General features: G+C 39.1%; 1 protein-coding gene across 2 annotated transcripts in view; it reads right to left on the bottom strand.

Moving 5' to 3' along the window:
- The window catches only part of STON2 (stonin 2), a 63,439-nt gene that overhangs the window by 16,820 nt on the left and 30,503 nt on the right, over positions 1-16,116 (bottom strand). The gene's annotated exons all lie outside the window — the stretch shown is intronic.

The raw sequence follows: 16,116 nt of genomic DNA on the forward strand, positions 1-16,116 counted from the left end.
TTGACTTTTGAAAAGTTCATGAATGCTAATGTTTAAAATGCAAAGATTCTTCAATCTGGCAACAGCCCAGTAGGTCTGGGAGAGGGCAGTTAAGAAAGCAGTCCCTTAGATGAACAGTTAAGCTCATCACTTGACTCCTTTGCCTTCCTCAGTGTTTTAAAAATTCCTTTCTACAAAATAAAACAAGAAGATGGCTTGCTGATAGGGTGCAGACAGACTGCACCCAGACAGAAAGTGGCTCCTGACTGCGAAAGGTTAGTTCTGCATAAACAAAAGATGGTCAAAATGTCAAAATGTGGTCAGAATAAAGCAGGTAGTTCTTCCTTCCTGACTGACATACATTTCTTTACTAAGCAAATGATTTTGATGGGTGTTTCTTGCAAAATTAAAACATTTTTAATTGCCTGAATGATCTTGCCAGATTCCAGTCTAACAGGTTGCTCCAGCCCAGCTACAAAACACAGCAGCAGATTTACCAAGGAGATGAAGGGGACGGTGGCTGCGTCTCCTTCCCCAGTGAGACCAACAATGTGTGCACTCTAGGGCAAGTTGTGCCAGACTGCCCACACAGTTGTGCAGCTCAGCTCTCCCTCCCCGCCTGCGTGGTGCTTGCAACCAGCACTGGCCATACATTATTATATACATGCCTGAACATCATTATTAAGCCATTAAATAATTTGGAAACTTAAGTCCCAGGTGAACAATAAAATGCCCAGCTGCACTGCAAGTTTTTCCTTCCACAGTCCTCTTAAAGTTTTGCTGGCTTTACAAGTGTTCAGTAGAAAAGGGGTTAATTGTTTCAGTATGATAAACTGGAAAACAGTATTACATTATAATGGATGTAGAATGTCTCACTGTGATCAATCTCTTATAACTCACTACAAGGAAAGAAGGCTTTGTATCTCTCTGTTGTTTCATCTTTCATTTTTCTATTTAAACTATTCTGGCCTAAACCAACATCTTATAATAGCCAGGTAGTATCATTTTACTGCACCACAGAAGTAGGAAGACGAAAGTATTGGAGACCTCTCAAAAAGAAAGTGAGATAAGATTATTAATAGAGAAATGGATCTGAGCAAAAGCCTGCATTTCCAAATCTCTAAGTACTTGTCTGTTTTGCCTCTTGACATAAATTAGCTTGGACTGAGCTTCATAGCCAGGCTATTTCTGTTACCTGAATAAATACATTTACATTCAATTCAGATAGCTCTAATTTACTTCAGTGTGCAGTACAGGCATACCCTTAACATTGTCACAGCTTCCAATGGGGTACTTTTCTCCGATATAGCTGACACCAGCCCCTCAAACAAAGTAGACGTTGTTAATTTTTCTGTTGGCATAGCTGAGCGTATTCTAGGACTTTTGCTGGAAAGCAATCTACAGAAAGTCTACCAGACATTAGTATACGGGCAGGTAGTACTTTAGACTTGGCCTTTGTAGATCAGCCAGGACAAGAGAATGCCAGTTACAAAACTGGTCATGTCATAATTTGAGTTTAGAAGGGAAAGTCGCAGTTCTTCTGATTTTCAATCATTTAAAATCATTAAATTTTCAAACATTAAACTCTTGTTTAATAATTCAAGACAAGTAAAAATGGGTAGTTTATTTTTTGAATAGGTTCATGCAAGTATTTCCTAATATCTAAACAGAACGTCTGTCTCACATCAAATCTTATCTCAAAGGACTACGAAGAACTCACCTAGAACACAGTGTAAGTATGTAAATGTCACATAAGTTGTATATAAACCTATAAACTGGTTCAACAAATATTTCTGTTATGTCTATGCACTTGAGAAGAGCTTGAAGTTTGGTACAAACTATGCAGCCAAGCCAGCTTTTGTAAGCTTTCCTGTTTATCGCAGGTCTGTAAATGGTGGAGAGTCAGATGTGTTACTGCTGCAGACATCAATCTAAATTTCTCCAGCTAAACAAGGCTACAGTGGAAAAATGCCATGGATATTAACTGCAATTATCTGCAGCTCAAAGCACAGAGGGCTTCTTGTCAATGGGAAGTTACTACCTATTTATTTTGCACAGAGGATATCCCTATGAGGATATCAGTTATTACTTCCACATGCTTTCTGGGTACCTATGCTATCAATCAGCATACAGCAACATTAAAGAAATTCCTAGAAATGTGTTTTCCAACTTGCCGGGCACTTTCTTTCCATTAGCTTCAGAAAGGACTTCAGAGAGGGAAAAGGGGCACTCAACCTTTCACAGGTGAGGATTATGGGAAGGAGGTGGAAGGCATTGAACCCCTACAGCACCAACAGCCAACAGGTTGGAAGGTACATTTGTAAGCATTCTTGCAGATTTTGAGTGTCTCTGCAAGATCTGCTGTGAGAAAGAGATGGCTGCTCACACAGTCCATGCTCTCTACTCATGCTGCTTAACCCACCACATACATACAAAAATTTAACAGCAGTCTAGTTATTCAGCTTGTTGAACATGTCTATAAAAAAGTTATGTTTTTAACTTTATATTTCACAGAACAGAAGAGAGATTTCAAAAACAGCACAGACAAAGTCACCAGCAGAAGTAGGTGCAAGATGAAAGACTAAAGTCACAGACCTAATCACTACAGTTCCCTTTCTTATTCTTTCTCCTCCCACCTGACAGGCTTCTCAGATCATGTTGAATGGCTTCATCCTTAAATAACATTTCAGTTTATCATACTCTTGTCATATTCTGTCACTGTAGCTGTTTGAACTTGAGTATCTAAATTTAGGCCATGTAAATCAGTGGCCTGATAAAACCCAGTGGAGTTTCACCCTGATTCTGCAGTAGTTCTCATCTGAAGTATTAAATAGTCTCTTCCCAGTGGGTTAACGATTACTTATAAATATGGTTCCTGCTCCTTGGTTAACTACTGCAAATTCATCACAGCAAGTCCCAGAAGAAGTTAAACCATCAAAAGAAGTTAAATTGGCAGAAGTCACAAAGAAATTATCACTAGTAAGCTTCTAGCTCTATTTAAAACACAACGAATTTCATCCACATTCAATGAATTTAGCCCCATGAATGTGCCTCTAAGTTTTATAAGAATTGTTATATTTAATTTTAAATGTAAGTCATCAGGAAGATACTAAACTGAAGATGAAATACAAGCAAATTATGACTCAGTCTCCCACAGACCTTAGCAGCTCTCATACTGCAAGGAAGCTATTGAAAAGGACTGTCTTCCCTGTAACACTAACAAAATCCCAAAGGACTTTAGAGGTTGGCATAGATTTTGTGGATTTTATTTGTTGATGTCTTGCCATTTTCTTATTATTCTGTATCTATACAAACTTATGGATTTATGGGTAGGTAGGACTACTGCACTTCAGGCATTGGTGCTTACTGTGCCTTATTGTCCTGAATTACTTATTTGGCTTGTGTCTCCTTCACTGACATTGATTCTTGCTACTTGAAGAAGGAAGAGCACATCATTCCAAGAGCCTGGCCTACCCATTAGGAGACTGGTATCAGACTATGCATAGGAACAGCAGTAGATTCAGCTGGAAGCTACATAGCAGTCACCTATGTACAATGCTACATGAGTGTCCTTTTTTTGGCTCACCTGTTTTCCTTTTCTCTGTTTATCTTTACTCAACGGGAGAAACCCATTAAACAAAGTCTGAAGTTCAATCACAGCCCTGTCATTATTCCTTGAGTAAAGAAAATGTTCAAGATAACAAAAATTAGTTTGCACCTTAGAACTTTCCTGCATCAATTAATGTAATAATAGTTAATATTTTCATTGTATTACATCCATTGATTAGTTAAAATCTGGCACATGGAAAAAAAATCTCAATTTCAGATGTGGTATGGAACAACTGAAATGATATTTCAGCAACTCAGAATCAATGTACAGCTAACTCCCTTTTTGCTTATACAGATCTCTCAGTTATGTAGTTTGTTTCTGGCTATAACCATAGTTTTGTAAAAGTTTCATACATGTTGTGCAGTCTGTCCTGTGCAGTCAGTTAGGTGATCAGAACGGGCCTGGCTAGTCTTAAACAGAACCAAGCATCTGTAACATAGCCAGTGCACAAAACTGGTAAATTAGATTCCTACAGCAGATGTCCATGTTTAGCAGATGTGTACAAATACACTGTTAAGGATTTTGTCTGGAAATGCCTAGAAGTTATATCAGTAATCTTAGAATTACAGTGAAGAAAAAACAGACAAACTATCCAAAATTCACCAAAACATTTACCATTTGGAAATTTAATTTGTTGGTTAATGATTAATCCTGATATGAATAGCACAGCAGAGAGATATACAGCTTTGAAATATAAGTGACTGTGTGCCAGGGGCCACAGTAAGCACAACAGATGCAGAGGAAAGATGGAGTCTCCAAATAATTCCAATTTATCATTTCAACACTAGGTTCCAAATTAGATGTAGTTCATATAAGTCATGAACAAGGTTGTTAGTGTCTCAAAGAAACTGATAGATCTTCATGTCATGTAGGAATTATGTGATTACTTTCTAAAATTTTGGGGTTTAGTTTCTAAAACTGTGCGTTATGCCAAAATTCTGAGAAAACCATAAAGCAGTCCTGCTCCTAAAGAAATACCAACATTTCTTCTCAGACAAGAGAGCAACAGGTCAATTCCTTGTATAGCAGAGTGAAAAGTACCTGTAACTACTCCCTACTAGCATTTACATTAGTAAGGAAACTACTTACTAATTTAAATTGTTTATTAGCTTAAACTTTGGGGATTCATTAGTTAGAGGAAAAAGCCTGAAGGCAGAAGACAAAGGTGGCATAACACTTTCAAGAAAAAACTGAGAAACAGCTTATGTTGTCACTCTTCCTTGGTGTGTAAACTGAATTGATTTCAAGCCAACATCCAACTTCTCTGAAAATTTTCATTGCTTTCTATTGTTCTTTACCTCTTTAAGCAAAGTTGCACAGACAACTGCAGTTACAGAGTACAGCCCCTCTCCAAAAGACTTAAAATTTTATTACAATCTTATACATCAGAAACATTAAACCTTTCTACAAACAGCATCATCATTATTACCACTTATTTTGCCAGCACATTTGTATCTTTCTTGCATAAAATTTTAAAATCATGGCTCAAGTTCATATCTAGATGTTTTGTATCCAGAGATATATGCAAAATAAACTGAATATTTTAATGAAGACTGATGAAACTGCTACTGTCCATAGTCCCCATATGGCCTATATCCGCCATTCTCAACACTGTGGGACGAGCAGAAGGCTAATCATGTAGTGAAAGAATTTTCTTGTATTAGAAAGCTAAACATATTTGAAAGTTCCTTAAATTAAATATTAACTGGGAGATGGGAGCAACGCAATTAATTTAGCTATTATTTATTTCATCAAATTGGATATAACTATTGGCTATTTCACAATAGTTATTGACGATAAGGAATTTAAAAAGGGAATACAATTTTCCTAGTAATAAGTAGAAGACATTATGAACTCTGAGCAAAAGCACTATTTACCACTTAAAAAGCAGCTTTCTTTGATTTTTCAGTAAAGATTGCTACTTTGAAGAGAAATTGAATTGAATACAGTTTACTCTTGTAACACCCTTACAAAATGTGGTGTTCTCCTCCTTTGTGCAAAACAATGGTAGCGAGTGTGTCCCAAAAATATTACAGAAAAGAAGGATGCTTGATTTAAACACATTTGAAATTCATTGATCTAGAAAGCACATATTTTCCCTGTAGATCAGTCTGTGTTCTTCCATTAGCTGGCCAGAAGGTGGTACATTAAGACTAATATAATTACACTAAGTCTTCAAGATTTTTACAAGATTTGGGCAAGACAATGCCTGTTCAAAAAATGTATAATATGTATGTGACATAAAACTCTTGTTTTATAATTAGGAATCATTTGAGCCAAGTTATGGACTGATTTGAGGTAAGCGGTGCAGAGAACATTAAAACCTGCTTGTTTTTCCTTAGAGCTTTTTTCTATTAAACACACCTAATATACTCATAAAGTAACCACCTTAACAACTAAGTGTACATACATGATTCACAAATTATTACAAAGCAATTTCATTTCCATCCTTGATAACATATCATAGGATATGACTGGTATTTTTACCACTGTGTCATCTAACCTCATTCTCAATAAGCATGCTCAATCCAGAGGTTATCAAGACTATGACTCCACCTCAGTGCTAGCCATTATTACTACGAATGGAGTACTTAAGCTCCCAATTTGGCTAGGTGAGACAAAGCCTGTATGTGAGGGGACAGAGCAGAGCTGGGAAATACAAAGCTGAACCTGTTCCAATAGAGGGTTCAATAAGAAGACTGAATGAAGAATGAAATTCTCTACTTCATCTTTATCCAAAAGGAGAAAAAGGAACAAACATGAACAACAAATGATGCATGCATGACATTTTTTAAAAGCAGTTCTTTGCAAAGTACATTTGTTAAGATAAATGAAGACAGCTTGCTTCTGAATGTACTTTGGACTTTGCTTCAATCTACAAAGGTCTGCTTCACCTCTGATTTTAATCAGCAGCATATGGAGCAGATACTTCAATAGTGGAATTGCCACTGAACTGAAAACATGGAGCTCATGAAGAAACATTCTGAGGGTGAATGAGGAAAGAGAAGTGCTACTGCTAGCCAAAGAAGTTTCAGGAAGCTCGTGATATTTTGGTAAACAGAATAAATCTATGGCCAATCCTAAAAATGCAAAGACAATGCCACTCCATCTCGCAGGAGCTGATAGCATGCACTGACAAGCTCTTTTTTGCACAGAGCAGGTGTGTACATCTCTCATGCACAGACAATATGGTACTTCATTATGTTATAATTTTGCAAGCAATGTGTAATGGACTGATAACAAAGTACAGAGGTTTGCAGACCTCTCAGGTTTCTTCTTCTGTGCTTGAGACAGCACCACGTGGGATAAACCTGACAGTTGCAGTGCTAAAATACATTATCTCCAAAATACATTATTGCCCAACAATTTTGGCTCCCCACAACACTTAAAAATAGTAGCACTGACTTCCTGATTCCTGCACCCAAGGCATTTCCCAGGATCAAGTTTTATATCAAGTCAGCAGCTCAGCTTCAGTTTACCAGATTTGTCTGCATATCTCAGGTTATCCAGACAAGAGGCAATCTCATATTTATACACTGTCTTTAACCTAAGCAATCTCAAAATGATTTACAAGTTATGCCACTGCTCAGTTATTTCAAAAATCCAAAGACCTGTTTCCCGATTTCTAATGTAAGATTCTGTGTAAACTTAAATTTCAGGTTCATATTTTAATCATTTAGTTACCTGATTGACTGTAAAGACAGATTTGTTCCATAGACAACACAGCTGATACATACTTATAAATTATGGAAGTTAACAGTGCTCCACTGTTGCTGCAGCTTATGCTAGTATTTTTTTCCCCCTGTAACTTGTTATGCAAACATTTTTTGTTTTAAAATGCAGAGAAGATCATTTAACCATGCAATGGTAGCCAGTTTGGCCAGTCCTTCCTGACCCAATGCAGGACAAAGCATGTGGAAGCTTCAGGCTACAGTGAAGGTATATTAATTAACATGTGAGGTGCTCAGTGCTAAGGTGAGAGGAGCTGTAGCAAAGCCATGTCTCAGCCTTGTTATAATGTTACGTGAAGTCTGTTTTAAATTCCTAGGTAGATTTTTGATGCATAACATGAAGGACTGAAGAAGACAAGCTGGAAACAGTGTGACAAAAACAAAAAGAGTAGCTTGATCTACATGTAACGCTTGAATCCATGTAGATGTCATTGAGGATGCATCCACCAAAGCAACACCCCCACCCTCAACAAAAAATGATAATCACAGGTGTTTGAGAAGCAGCATGATGCACAGGATATGACATAGGAATGGGCTGAAAAAGGTGTAGGTGCTAACCTGACCTGTGCTGCTGTTTAAGTGACCTTCAGTTAGCAATTTATGTTCTCTGCTCTGCAAGTTTCCTCTCTGTAGCAAAGCAAAAATGCTGATACAATGGAAAGTGTTAATGGCTGTTGTCAAGTGTGTTTGATGAACAGGCAATCATAAACCATGTTAAAACTTGTGGGCTTTCCAGGGACCATTCAGGATAAATGGAATAAGCAAAGGAGATCCTTCAGGGAATAAAATGATTGGAGACAGTAGAAACTAGGGCCCATGGCTGAGCAAAAACTAACGCATACAAGCCAAGGAATATTCTTGTGTACTGGCCGCTTGCGAGTATATCTGGATGAGAGCAAGCAGAAAGGTAGAGAAACTGCAGCAATAATATGGCTTTGACACCAAAGACTGGATGCTTAAGCACAGGACTGTCTGTGAACTGGAAAGAGACATGCCCAGCTGTTTGTTCCTCCTCTATACAGAGGAACAGAGCACTATCCACACTATTTACAAGCAAGAAGGATTAAACCAAAAATATTGGAGTTAAGCTAGAAAGACTTCAAGCAACAGTCAACAAAATACTCCCTCCTGAGATCTAGGCAAGACAAATATTTTGAGAGAGAGAGAGAGGCATAGTTCCCTCTGCCAAAAAGAGGTTCAGACTGACCTAATATTGATAGGGGGCAAAACCGATCATATTTGGAACAAATGGCTTTTATCAGCTCTTGATAGTGATGCTTTCAAAACTATAATAGGAATTAATGATTTAAAACATGGTCATTTTTGAATGCGTCTGCCTTGCAAAATCCTGGAAGACCAAAAAATCACTATCTGGTAGACATGTTGACAATATTATACAAAAACAGAGATAAAGAGATGATTCAAGTATCTGTATTAGTCTGCTAGTATTTCATGTCTGATTTTGCTTCAAGGAGTCTGCAGGGACTGGGACAAAGGCCTGAGACATTGAGATCAAGTGGTAAGGTGGGTTGGAGAACATTTATAAAATGGGAAGAGATGGTGTTTTTCCAGGACTCTCTGATGAGCATGGGGCTTGCTCCTCATCCTGTGATTATAAGGATATGAGGATTGTTTGTACCCACTCTTTTAAACTGTGCACCAGAAAGACCTAAATATTTGCTCAGGAAGAAATAGATTGATAAAACTAAGGCCTATGGGGTTGCTCCGAGATCCCAAATAAGAAAAGTTTTGCATTGCATGAAAATACTGAGAGAAACCCTGGAAGAAAAAGCTTTACCAGCTCCAAACAGTTACTGAGACCTCGGAAAGCAGACTCTTGATTTAAAAGATACTGGACCATGCTTGTTATACTCAGATGGGCACCAATTTGTTTCATAAACACTCTTACTCTTTGTCTTCCAAATCCATATTACGCCCTTGCTGAAGTGGTTGCAGGGTTGAATCAGGGTTCTGCATGGTGATTTTTCACCTGTTGAGGACGTGTTTTAAAGATGTGTTTTAGATCTACGCTGAGTAAGTTGTTTTATGGACACAGGACATAAGAAGGAATACTTCCACTAGCAGTAACCTGACTTTAGCCTCCTTTACAGTAACATTTAAAGACTGTTCTGAGTTTTTGTCCATCCAGGAAAATTATAGTCATGTTACAAGGGCTGCCTTGGAAAGTACCTTTCATAGCATGGTTGTATCAGCAATCGTAGTTCAAAAGTCTGCCCTGCCAGTCTGACTAGCACAACCATACTAAAGACAGTCTCACAACTTAAGCCAGCTTCTGGAACTGATGGAGCTGATCCAGCTCACCTTTCATATGTACGTAATGAAAGGGTTCCTGAGAATGGGTGAGGACAGAGAAAGCTTGTGGGCATGTTCATCTAAATACACTTTAGTTAACTGCTCCTGCTATAAGGCAGTTTTAGAGTCTTGTCACTTATCTCGTGATACTATCGGCACCTCATCTCTAACTCAAGGTAGCTGCCCACAAGTCCAGGAGGCTCTGTTATAAGGGAATTTCTCATTTATGATGTATTGCTCTGACTTATCAGGCCATTCCCCACTTTGCACACTCAGTCATCAGCTCCTAGCCTGGGAATCCCTTAACACAGCCTTTTCCTTCAGCCCAGGCTCCCATCGTAAAAGCCCAGATGTTGTGCAACTATTCACAATTGCAGGAAATCAACAGAACCAAATACTGGGCTGTTATCTTTCTTATGTCATTTGGAGATCTGTTTTTCCTTTGTGTGTGTGTGTGTGTGTGTGTAGCCACCACACTACACAGGGTTTTTTAGGGCCACTCCATGGAAGCTGCCAGACAGGAATGATCCAGCAAGTCATTTCTTCCTCTCTCCCTTGGGCCATACTGGTGTGTTTACAAAGAAGAGTTAGGTATGAACCTCACTGTTGAATAAGAGAGTCTTACCAAAAGAGACCCAAGTACGAAGGCTGGAAAGAAAAAAACCATGGTATTTTCATAGTGATCTGTGGTGAGAAGTGAAGAGGAAACCCATGCTTCCTTCCTCTCTGCACAAATTCTAACTTCCTATATTTCCATTTCTAGCAGGCATCTTCTCTCCCAAGATACAGTTGCACCTGTGGGCAAAACACACAGTATGCAGTGCCCAGATTCTCTTACGCTAGTCCTGTATAACTTATAAACTATGCTGATTTCTTTTCTTGTTAAGTCCTCAGCTCCCTCCACCACCACAAAGCTGTGTATTCCCTTCTTCCCCAAATGATGCTCTGCATTCTTTTGAGAGGGAGAGGAATCTGCCCAGTCATCTCTTTTTCTTTGCGAGATAGAAACAAAGAGCAGAGAACATTAAAATAATCTTGTGGAGAAGTAGAGTCCCCAAATATCAGCCATCTCAGTGTGGTATAAGAATTAAGTGCCATATATATAGTGTGTGTGTGCATATAGATATATATATGTGTATATATATAGTGTGTGTATATATAAATATATATGTATATGTGCACATGTGTAAGTATATGAAAGGAATAAATTGTCAGCTTTAAAGGTGAGGGACAAGGAATCCTGAAAATTTCTGTCATGGAATAGCAGTTCCTAGGAATGAGGCAGGTACAGAGACTGGATGGCATGTGGCTCTGATAAGGTCAGGGCAATTCCCTACCACAGAAAACTAAGCAGAAAGAAACTTCTGCCTTCTTGTAATGTGGATGAGACCTAGCAGGTTTTCAGGGTACAGGAGAAATTTACAGGTGAAAACCAAGAAAGATGGCCAATGTTATAGTAAACCTTCGTGCCTTTATCAGACGAAAGGGGAAGTACCTCGAGCGCTGTGCAGCCAGTTTGGTGGCCGGCAGCGAGACAAGAGCTGAGCACAGAATGTGACTGATGCAAAAGACAACAAAAGGGGCCCCACAGCAGCTGTGCCCTGTAAACAAAGCGCAGCTTTCTGAAAGGCTGTGCGAGATTTCGCAGAACCACCCTGAAAGAATTAAGGTCTGCCAGAAGGAAACAGCAGTGATTAGAGAAATGAGGACCACAGGATAGGATACTAAGAGGACTGTGACTGCTGAGTTTGAAAAGAAAGGTATACAGACTATAAAATGAAAAATAATTATCAGTGTATTCCTATAAAAACATCAGAAGGACATTCAGGAAAAGAATGGGCAACAAACTCTTAACAGATAATAAAAGTACCCTAAAGCACTATTTTACTAAGTTTTGGAACTCACTGTTGCAGGAGGCCTGAGAGGAGTTACATAAAAAGACCAGCACTGCTATGAACAAGAGTGACTGCCTCAGTTCCCTAGGGAAACACTGTATTCTCATGTTTTGAGAAATAAGCTGATCACTGCCTGAGAAAGGAGGAATTTTTCTTCATAAGATAATGTTGCACAATTGTTTTTCTACATTATGAAAATGAGTTTTTTGGGGATTTTTTGCCCACTGGTTTACTGGGATAAGGTATGGATAAAGTGTCTGAAATAGATGCCAGGTGAAGAATGTACCATTAGGATCATCTCAGCTTGCTTCTACTGGGTTAACAATGCTAGAAAAAAGTATCTAATGGGATTTAGGAACATGATGTAATCTTTGACCTTTTGAGCTGCATCTCCCCAGTGACTGCAGTTTGCAGGTTGATACCACTCACCTAGGTCAAACTGAGGCCAAATGCTAGAAAGGAAAAGGCCAGCCAAGTGGACAAGAACAGGCCCCTTATGGAAAGCTCCGAATTTAACATCTCACATGAAAATGGTATTTCTTGTATGATTTGCTAAGGAGCACATGTACGAACATTTGCACTCATGAAGGAGAATTCTGCCCTCATTCTGGCTTAATGAAGGTGAAGGTTTCTGCTTGGAACAAGAAAAGAGATTATATTGGAAGAGAGTGTATTTATTTGAATCAGAATTTTAATGTTGCAGAAAGGCTGACAGTTTGAAAGACTAAATCCTGTATTTACTAACTCAGCAGTATCCTCCCCCTAACTTTCCCCATCATCTGTGCACCACAACATAAGGAGGCAGCCTCAAGGAAAATAAGATATCTACTTGACATGTGGTTAATTCTGTGTTTAAACTCTCTGAGCAGGGTGTGAACAAAACTGTTCCTTACGATCAATTCAGCTGATGATTTTTGATATGAAAAATGGTTTCCCCATAAAATAGACTGAAACCCAACTCTTATCACAGGATCTGAGCAGCTATCAGATGGCAGCAGCTTGACTACCCAGGGGTGAAAGACTGTGCCACAGAGTCTTGTGGGCTAGCCAGTTTCCTTGTAAATAGTTTCACAAGGCATCAGGAAGCAATGAGCAAATCCCAGCAAAATCTAATTATGCCTCCTCTCCTCCTTCATGAAGTGGCATTTCAGAAAAGGCAGAATTATTTTACTCATCTCTATCCTACAGTTAAAATGTAAATTAAGAGAGTTTTTCCTCAAAACTTTTAGTCCTGTTTAGTCTCTTCTTTGTGCTGGACCTTTTGTCTTCGGGAAGAAGCTGCTTCATTGGAAGCTCATGGAAAGACAACTGTCCTGAGGACAATGAAGCTGTCTGCAAACCAGACATTTCTGAATGGAGGCAACTACAGCTCAGACAGATGAATTTTCAACCTGTTGCTATAGCAGCGGGGTGAATGCAATTCAGGGCAGCGCTGTGGCTGCCACGCCAGGGCATGGTGGCCTACCCACTCCAGGGCCCTGCACTGCCTAGCCCACAGGCTATGCACAGCTATTAATGAATAGGAAGAAATGTTAACCCTTAGTTGCCCTCTACTAGCAAAATGAAGGGGGCAGTATTACCATACTGGAGATAACTGGTGTGACCTCTAGATGGGAAAGGTAGAGAAAAACAAGGCAAGGAATATATTTAAAGTCCACTGCTAGTGCTGAATTAGTGCAGGCTAGCTTTTATGAAAGACATTCTAGACTATTTGCTTGTGTAGCCTTGGAGCTAATTACAGAATTTGAAATAATTAGATCAAAAAATAATTGGCCCCAAATGGGTTAAAAACACGGCATGTTTGTAACTGACATCCTTCTGGTTCACCAGAAATAATAACAAAGAGTGGAGAAATTCATAATGTTCTTGGTTGTACTCAGTTTCCAGGGAGCTCAGGTTGATAACAAATGCCGAGTAGTGGTTCTGCAACTTTAACGTACAGCAACAACTAAACCTGCATATTTTATCTCTTTCTCCTGCACAGCATGCTACAGTGTGAACGATTAGCAAGTCATTTAATGAAGGTGGCAAACACTTCCTGAACACAAAGAATAAATATAGACCGCACTGGTATTATTATCCTCTGCAGATTCTAGGTAGACTTTAATAGTAGGATAGTTACTGGAATTCTATATGCTTAAATTAATTTGTAAACTAAGTTCATATAAATATGTTGTCTGGATGTTTGTTAATCCTCTTTTCGGCCTACAAAGCAGAATAAAAATCTCTTGAGAAGAGGAGCTCTCACGAGAGTTTCTGCACTTCAGGTCAGGACAGAAAGCCTCCTGGATCAGCATTCCTGACAGCATTTCAGTGATTCTCGGTTAGTCCCAGCTGGAACCTGTACATGCTGAGGCAGCTGCACAACAGACATGAAACTAAGCGCAACTGAACATTTTCCAGCTTCTGAAAAGCTCTGGAGTTCAGCTTAAATTTGGGAAGGAGAAAGCTCAGGTTGACTCTTTTATCTATGTTACTTCATTCATTTCCTAGCAAGGGACCACCTGCAAAGTGGATTGCCATGTTTGCCAATAGATGGCCAGATGCCAAGCAGGTTTCACTCAGCGCAGGCACTCCTCGGCTGGTTGGGCTCTGTGCACGCCGCGCACTGCAGCAGGTGAGATATAAACCAAAACTCTTCTATTCCATGAGCAGCAATTGCCCTAAAGACACAAAGGGGAGCCGCTCTCGCTACACTGAGTCAGTAGGAGCTGCTCTTAGAGGACATTTTTGTAAATCTCACTTACTGTGGTCTATAAATGTATTCTACCATGAACAGTATGTTCAATAGTATGTACTTAGGGATAAGGATGCGTGGACGCTGACTCAGCTAAGGCGGGTCAGAGGCAAGCAGGCAACACTATGGGACAGAGGGCACCTTTAGAAGCAGTGATTCTGAAAAAGATTTAGATGATTATCAGCTGAATAATCACCCTCCAGTGCAACATTGAGGCTAAAAGAAGTGATATAATATTAGAAAGAGAAAAATATGAAGTAGAAGGGTGTTCATTTTACTTGTGTACACAGCATGGCATGATTCCTGATGGACCACTACGACCCATTCTCTTGTCCAGAATTCAGGGAGGTAGAAAAACTGGAGAGGGTTCACAAGATCCACAAGAACATTAAAGGAATAAAAACCCTACCATATACCAAAAGACAAAAGCTCTGTCTATTCAATCTACTCCAGAGGAGATTCAGGAACAAGCAGTCTCCAAACACCTACACAGAAAATTGTAAAAGAAAAAAGCTCTTTGATCTAATAAGCAAAATGTGATAGTTGGAAGGCAAGAGTGGAAAAATTGAGGTTAGAAATCAGATGCAGATTTTTTTAACAGCAAGAGCAACTAACCACTCAACCAATTTATCAAAACATTACTGGAGTGTTTCAAGCAGATTAGGAGTTGTTCTAAGAGATTATTTCAGTTCTTGTAGGAATTAAGTCAGAGATGTGCTATGGTTTGCGACATGAAGATGCCCCAGCTGCACAATCACTTTAAAGCTTTTTAACCTTTTAATCTATGAATTGCCTAGTAAATTTTAAAACAGCTATTCTTGTAACTATGCACAGGAAAAACAGTAACAGTTATTTAAGTAAAACCAGTTCCATCTCACTCCCCTCTTGCCTTATGAATTTAAAAATAGCTGAATGAATTTTAGTGCTGCTCCCTCACAGAAAATCATTCATGTAACAAGATTAAGTATGGAGAGTTGATGCTGAATTAAGGATTTTGGAACTGGTGGTAAGGAACTGAAAGCAGAAGTTGTGAAGAAAGCCAGGACAGTACTCAGAAGGCCTGATATTTCCATATCTGTGGGGATGTCTTCACACATCCTGATCTCAAAAGTGCTCAGACACACAGACCATACATGCTCTTACACAGAATGAGCCTGCAGGACAAACTACTGTTTAAAAATAACAGAGGAAGAAAAAAAGGAGTTGTATCAAATTATACTTTCTCATGGATCACAGCATCCAGACTTAACCGACCTTTGCTTTTCGCATTTCAGAACTCAGTTCTAAGTGTATGCTTATTTGTAAATCCAGCTGCTTATTCCTGTGTTCACAAGGGTAATGGATTTCTTGTGTTTTCAACAAATACTGAAACACTGAAGTCCTCTAACAATGCAGCACTTGACTAATCTGAATTGCTCACTCACCCACTGAAATTCTATACAGAACAGCTCAACGCTGTTAATCTCGCAGCAAAACCTGCTCCCAAATCTTCCCTTTCTTGAACACCTCAGTGGGCACAGACACAGATTTCCATTATCCCTTCAGCAATATTTGGAGAAAATTAATATAGTTCTTTTTGTATGTTTCAGTTTATCTCCTTGCACCACAGAGAAGCTTTTATCAACAAGGAAACAGCCTACTTTTCCTCTGATCAGAAAAGAAATAACCTCCCACAAAAGTTCATGAACCAAACTGTCCTCCTCCCCCACATCCTCCTTGATTTTCAAGCCTGGTGTATTTGTACCAGTACAGTGGGCACTATAGATATGGCACAGGAGGACATTACACACTGATTTAATCGTATACATATTATTTGCAACAATCACTCTGCTAAAAGTTTTCAAACTTTCA

The sequence above is a fragment of the Apteryx mantelli genome, chromosome 4 (genome assembly GCF_036417845.1).
Source record: "Apteryx mantelli isolate bAptMan1 chromosome 4, bAptMan1.hap1, whole genome shotgun sequence".
Lineage (NCBI taxonomy): Eukaryota > Metazoa > Chordata > Aves > Apterygiformes > Apterygidae > Apteryx > Apteryx mantelli.